Below are 6363 nucleotides of genomic sequence, written 5' to 3'. Positions count from 1 at the left end.
AGTCTTTGTATCCAATTTTAGATTTCAAAATAGCTTCAATATTGGTGTTATTCATAACATCCTTTGCATATATTATTTTATTTAGTAGTGCCCCTTTATGCAAACAAACCCAAATTGATTGCATCACCTGATTGATTAAAACTTTAATTGATTTGAAGAACATATTTGGTATACTTTATGAGAAATGAAGGGATGTGTGTGTTAATTCCCATTTTACTATGTCTTGGTATGTTAGCTTGGTGTTTACAATTTGTCTTTCATGTCCAAAGAAGAGTGTTGTAAAGTTTAGTTCTTCACTGTGCCTGTCTTGGAACAACAAACCCAATCGTCTATTATCTTCACAAGGAGAAACATACCTGATGTCTATTTCATAATCTATAGCTTGCTTAGCCGTAATAAGATTATGAATTAGTGTGTCTGTATAGGTATCGTCATTATGTTCATCATCAACTTCATTGTTGTTGTTGTCTTGTGGTCATTATGTATTATTTGTCGCAAATGTTCAACCCATTGGTTGTTTATTTCGACGTTGTTAGCTTTGTAAAGTGGTGTTTGAATGAGTGTGTGTAGCGCTCACATTAAAACATTTGGATGAACTTTTTCAAGGAGGTATGTGCTCTTATATTGTAGTTTTCTCTTGATTTTGAGAATTATGGATGACTCATCATTAATGAGTTGTGGCAAGATATGCTGCACTTTACTTGTGTTGGACATGACATTAACAATGCTGCCTTGCATGCCGTATTGTCCACCATGTGGTAGTTCTTTGATTTGAGTAAATGCTATTCTGGGGGCAACCAATCATTCTTCCATATCATTTAGAATTGTTAGAGCAGATGTTGCAGTATTTCATTGAATTTGGAAGGGGACGAAATATTTTGGTAATGTATTTGCACGTATGGCTTTTTTACAATCTATGCAAATGCGTTCTATTTTCCCATAAAATGGTGTGTCGCATTGTCTTTTGGCCATTACCCCAGAATGTGTGTCTTCTTTAACATATAGTGTTTGTTTTTTGAATAGCAAACGCTCACAGGATATGCATGCATGTGTTGGAGTATCTTCAATTGCGTTAATGTATGCACATATGTACTTTGTAGGAGTTTTGAATGTTTTTAAGTACTTTGCTAATGTTATACAATCAATTATTGCACGTGCACTTTTTTTTTTTGGTTGACAATGTTTCTGTACTTAGATTTTGCTTTGCTGGTGTTGTTTTGGAATGCACGGACGATGGTCAATTTTCTCATTGTGGCCATTGTTTTGGCTTTTGGACTCATGTGTCGATACTAGAATTGTATTGTGGATTCTTTTTTTAAGGTTTGAGATTTTGTGTCAAGTAATATCATTGTGTATTATTGTTGAAGGAAACTATTCATGTAAGGTATGCACTACATCGTTTGTTGAAGTGGAGATGTTTTCTTCACAATTTACTCCAATGCAATCACCATGGCTTTTGTACAACAAGTGTTCTTCTTCTTGGTTGGTTGTAGTATGCCTAAAAAGGTAAAAATTGGTTGCTTTAGGAGTTTCATGGGCATTGAAGTCTCGTAGTTAATTTCATCACTCATGAAAATAATATGTTTTGAATTTGAAACCAAAAATGCTGAACACAATGTGTTGTAAGAATAGATCTTCAACATAGTAGTAATAACCATTCTCTAGCAATCCTTCAAAGTATTCTTTAGTATTGTTGATGTGTGATTAAAGCTGCTTGAAAAGGTACAATTCAAAGAATTGTTGTCCCCATTTTTCATGTGCGAATGTAGTTCTTTGTAGTAATTTGTTTCCTTCAGAGTAAACCATCTTTTTTAGTGTTACTGAAGGCATGATATAAAATTGCAACATATAAGATATACATGTAAATATGTAATTGTTTTGCAGGTAAAGCTTGTGGAAGGAGTTGTTAATGTGTATTTCTTTTGAAGTGTGGGAGATGCTTATTTGCGAGTAGTGATTTTTCATAGCTCATGCTTCAGGAAAAGTTTAATTTCAATATCTTGACGCTTTGGAAGTAGGAACTATGCCATTACTGGCTTTGGTATCCGTGTTAGTGCTAATGAGTTATCCTAGGCTGTAGAATGTATGTAACCAGTGGCCACTAATGCATCTGTGTTGCTAGTTTACACAGTGTGATGCATTTGTCATTCATTTATTAAAATGGTTGTTTTTTACCTCTTATCTTGTACACAATGTAGAGAAAATTTTAGTCGTGGTTGCAATTGCAAAGTTGCATGAATGAATTGTTTTTACTTGTAGGAATACGTTTCAAAAGCATGCAATAGGGTAGGAGAGGAGTTGCTCAAGAATTAATTTCTTTGTCACAATAGTATTGAGATTTTGTAGAATTTCCGCATCAAGAAAGAGAGTAGGTTGCTAGCATTGTGTAATGAAGCAAGAGAGTTGATCGCAGATATTGTGAGATGGCTTTTGTGATTGTTTCACGATTGTGTGTAGTATGTTTCGAATATTGTATGAAATAACTAAAGTGAAATGATCAATTGTATTGTAGCATGCTATTTGAAGATAACATGTCAACAAATTTAAATTTAGAATTTTATTCTCGATATATATGTTCTTTGCGTCAAAATGAGGATTCTCTACTTAAAATGTGTAGCGGACTTGTCTTGGAGTATAAAGAAAATACTCTAGTCAAAGCATATAATAATACGCATTAAATGCAGGGAGGATGTCAATGCAATTGTATAATTATATGTTGTAGATGGTTTTATGTGGGGCTATTTTTCCTTGCACGTGTTTTGTAATGAAACACATGTGCTGTTCTTGAATTTTGAGTTCTACAATACTGTATAAGAATCATATTGTTAGCAACCTATTTGTAAATGTGCTACGAGTATGCGAAAAACGTTTTTGTTTCAGTATTGAGTAATTAAAGTGTTGTAATTAATTCGTCTATAATATGGTATGAGTAAACTTTCATTGGAAAACATTTGCATGATCTTTTTTTTCTTGTCATCATAGTATAATGTTGTACTTAATCTATGGAGTATCATAGTATGTGCAATAATTCCACGTGTGCGATTTTAAATTTTTTTAACGTATTGAGGTATTTTAAAAGTAAAAAACAAGGAAGACGCATAAGTATTAAGTTTGCATGGTGGTTAGTTTCAGTAATGTTGTATGAATGGAACATTACACTTAAAGTGTGTAATGGAATGAAGCACTTTGAATTTATGTGAGAATAAAGTTCGTATGCTTGCACTAATTAATAACATTATCACCAATGATATTAAAATGTCTAACTTCTTAAAACATGTAAAAGTTACGAGTATGAAGTTTTCATAAGTGTAGCATTTGATATTATGCAAATGGATCATTACAATTAAAACGTCGAACAAGATAAAACACAGACAAGCCATTCAAGGATAAATTTTATAGATTTTCTATTACTTTTGAAATAGGTAGAATGTATAGCTCTTTTCTATGTATAATTCCCTTTTCTTTGGGGATTAATACAAGCCATATTTATAAATTTGTTTTAACATATCGACGTAATTTATAAGTAAAAAACAAGGAAGGTGCATATGTATTAAGTCTGCATGGTTAGTTTCATTAATGCTATATGAATGAAACATTACACTTGAAGTGTGTAATGGAATGAAGCATTTTGAACTTACGTGAGCATGTAGTTCGTATGCTTGCACTAATTAATAACATTATCACTAATGAGTAAGCACTTATTGAAACGTCTAACTTCTTAGAACACATAAAAGTTATGAGTATGAAGTTTCTATAAGTAGATCATTTAATATTACTGGAATGAATCATTATAATTAAAATGTCAAACACGATAAACACTGGCAAGCAATTCAAGGATAAACTTTATATATTTTCTACTACTTTTATAACAGGTAGAATGTGCAACCTTTTTCTATGTACAATTTAAAAAGAATAAAATAAAAACAAGCCATATTTACAAAAGAACATGCCATGTCCTTCTCTCAAAAGCGAAGCACTCTACTATGAAGTACTAGGACTCCAATCTTCTTTGAGAGAAATAAAGAAGACGGAACTGTGTTGTACAATGGATGAAAACATGCTGAACACACGATAGTTTATTGTACAAGAGGAAAGTAGAATGATAAACTGGGAAACCATTCACAACCGCATTAAACTATAATAGAACTATGGTGACAAGATTGGCTAAGCAACAACATTCGACAAATGAATAAATCCTGCAACTACACCATGCATGTTAACTAGAAACCTGCCTTCAATCTGCATGTCAAAGAGTTTAGACTTTCAGATACTTTGTGTCGTCCTCAAGCATTTTCATGAGAGGACAAGGTAAATCCAACACCTTGTCTACCCACATGTCCTTTAAGATAATGTCTACACTCCCACCATCTAGACTTGTAATAATACCTTTCACTTTTGGAATTTTCTCTAGAATTGTAACTTGATTGCAGGTCAAACGAGCCATAATATTATCTTTTGAAAATTTTCCTTCTTTGCAAAAAATGCATACGGGCTCGTACAATGTCGAGTTGATTCCGACAATACTAAGAACACCACTTACCTTCATACCAAATGGTGCCAAAGTGAATTATCAATAGGATGAGTTGGATTTACGAAACATTGCAAAGGTTGTAGAGTACTTAAATGTACTTGGTTACCATAGCTGATTTGTTGAATATGTCGATGGAAAACGCGTGCCAACCTTGTAGAGATCAAGGGAATTCAAGCCGAGACCAAAATGGTTAGATCTAACATATTCAGCTCAATAGGCTTACTATTCTTCTTCACCCCAAGATTCCTTAGTATGAAATGAAAAAAACCGGTGGCTTTGAATCTTTCTGCAATGTTGATGTAATCGGAATGCCTATTGCTCCAAAATGTGAGTTGTTTTTAAAAAACGAAAAATAAAATCAATTGTGTAAAAACAAAAGAGAGGCCATGGTTAACTTTATGTGGGTTGGTTGGAAGGGAACCAGTTGTAATAAATCAATACCATTATTAAGTCCTCCACGTCCTCACCATTACCAAACAATCACTTCGTCCATCTGGCGGATTGAGCTCCCGAGCTTGATAATTGTCACCGCAACAATTGTTGCTAGGGGAAGATAATGCACTTGCCCTTTGTTTATAAGATCCTTACATTCCTCCTTAGACTTGCAAATACTTGTTGTCGGAACAAACATTGGATCAACCATAAATGGCTCACATCATTCGATCCTAGTGGAAGGATAAAAAACTAAGGTGAAATCAATAGTCCCCCCATTGTTTTACGAGTATTTCTATTGCATACAGAGAAGTTGGTTATTCTAATATAATCACCAACATTGAGGGTTTTGATGAAATCCACATAGTACACCATCAAAACCCTTAATTTACAGAGCAGCTGCATGGATGCATGCGCAACATAGGAACCAATAATTGATGGATCTGAAATACAAAACATTCGAGTTACAACCTACTGCCACGAATGGATTGCTAATAAAAAACCAGATGATAAATTACATCTACCACACTGAGCAATTGCTTCATGTGAAAAAAGAGGGCACAAACATGTGGCTGCTCCGCTGCTAATGCCACAAAAAAAAGCCAAAAAAAGCTAGTTGAAACACATAGTAGTAGCAACATAGAAGCAGATAATTTTAGTGCAAATCCAACTGGATCTATTGCAATGGTTTGCAACCGACACTAGTGATACCACTGCCTCAATCTAATGGTTTCACTAAAGCAAGCCATGTTGAAATGTTACATAAGAATAACAGTAAAGACAAAAGCAAAGCAAATCTTCGGTGAAATCAATAGTCCCCCCATCGTTTTACGAGTATTTCTGTTGCATACAGAGAAGTTGGTTATTCTAATACAATCACCAACATTGAGGGTTTTGATGAAATCCGCATAGTACACCTCGCCTATTGCGGATTTCATCAAAACCCTTAATTTACGGAGCAGTTGCATGGATGCGTGCGCCACATAGGAACCAATGATTGACGGATCTGAAATACAAAACATTCGAGTTACAACCTACTGCCACGAATGGATTGCTAATAAAAAACCAAATGATAAATTACATCTGCCACACTGAGCAATTGCTTCATGTGAAAAAGAGGGTACAAACATGTGGCTGCTCCGCTGCCAATGCCACAAAAAAAAGCCAAAAAAAGCTAGTTGAAACACATAGCAGTAGCAACATAGAAGTAGATAGTTTTGGTGCAAATCCAATTGGATCTATTGCAATGGTTTGCAACCGACACTAGTGACACCACTACCTCAATCTAATGGTTTCACTAAAGCAAGCCATGTTAAAATATTGCGTAAGAGTTAGCAGTAAAGACAAAAGCAAAGCAAACCATCTTGAAATATTGTGCAAAAAAATATAACTTGAGGCTG

Source organism: Dipteris shenzhenensis, chromosome 21 (genome assembly GCF_047967505.1).
Source record: "Dipteris shenzhenensis isolate YYH24624 ecotype China chromosome 21, Dip_SZ_1.0, whole genome shotgun sequence".
Classification (NCBI taxonomy): domain Eukaryota; kingdom Viridiplantae; phylum Streptophyta; class Polypodiopsida; order Gleicheniales; family Dipteridaceae; genus Dipteris; species Dipteris shenzhenensis.
Note: the sequence above shows the minus strand (reverse complement) of the source record.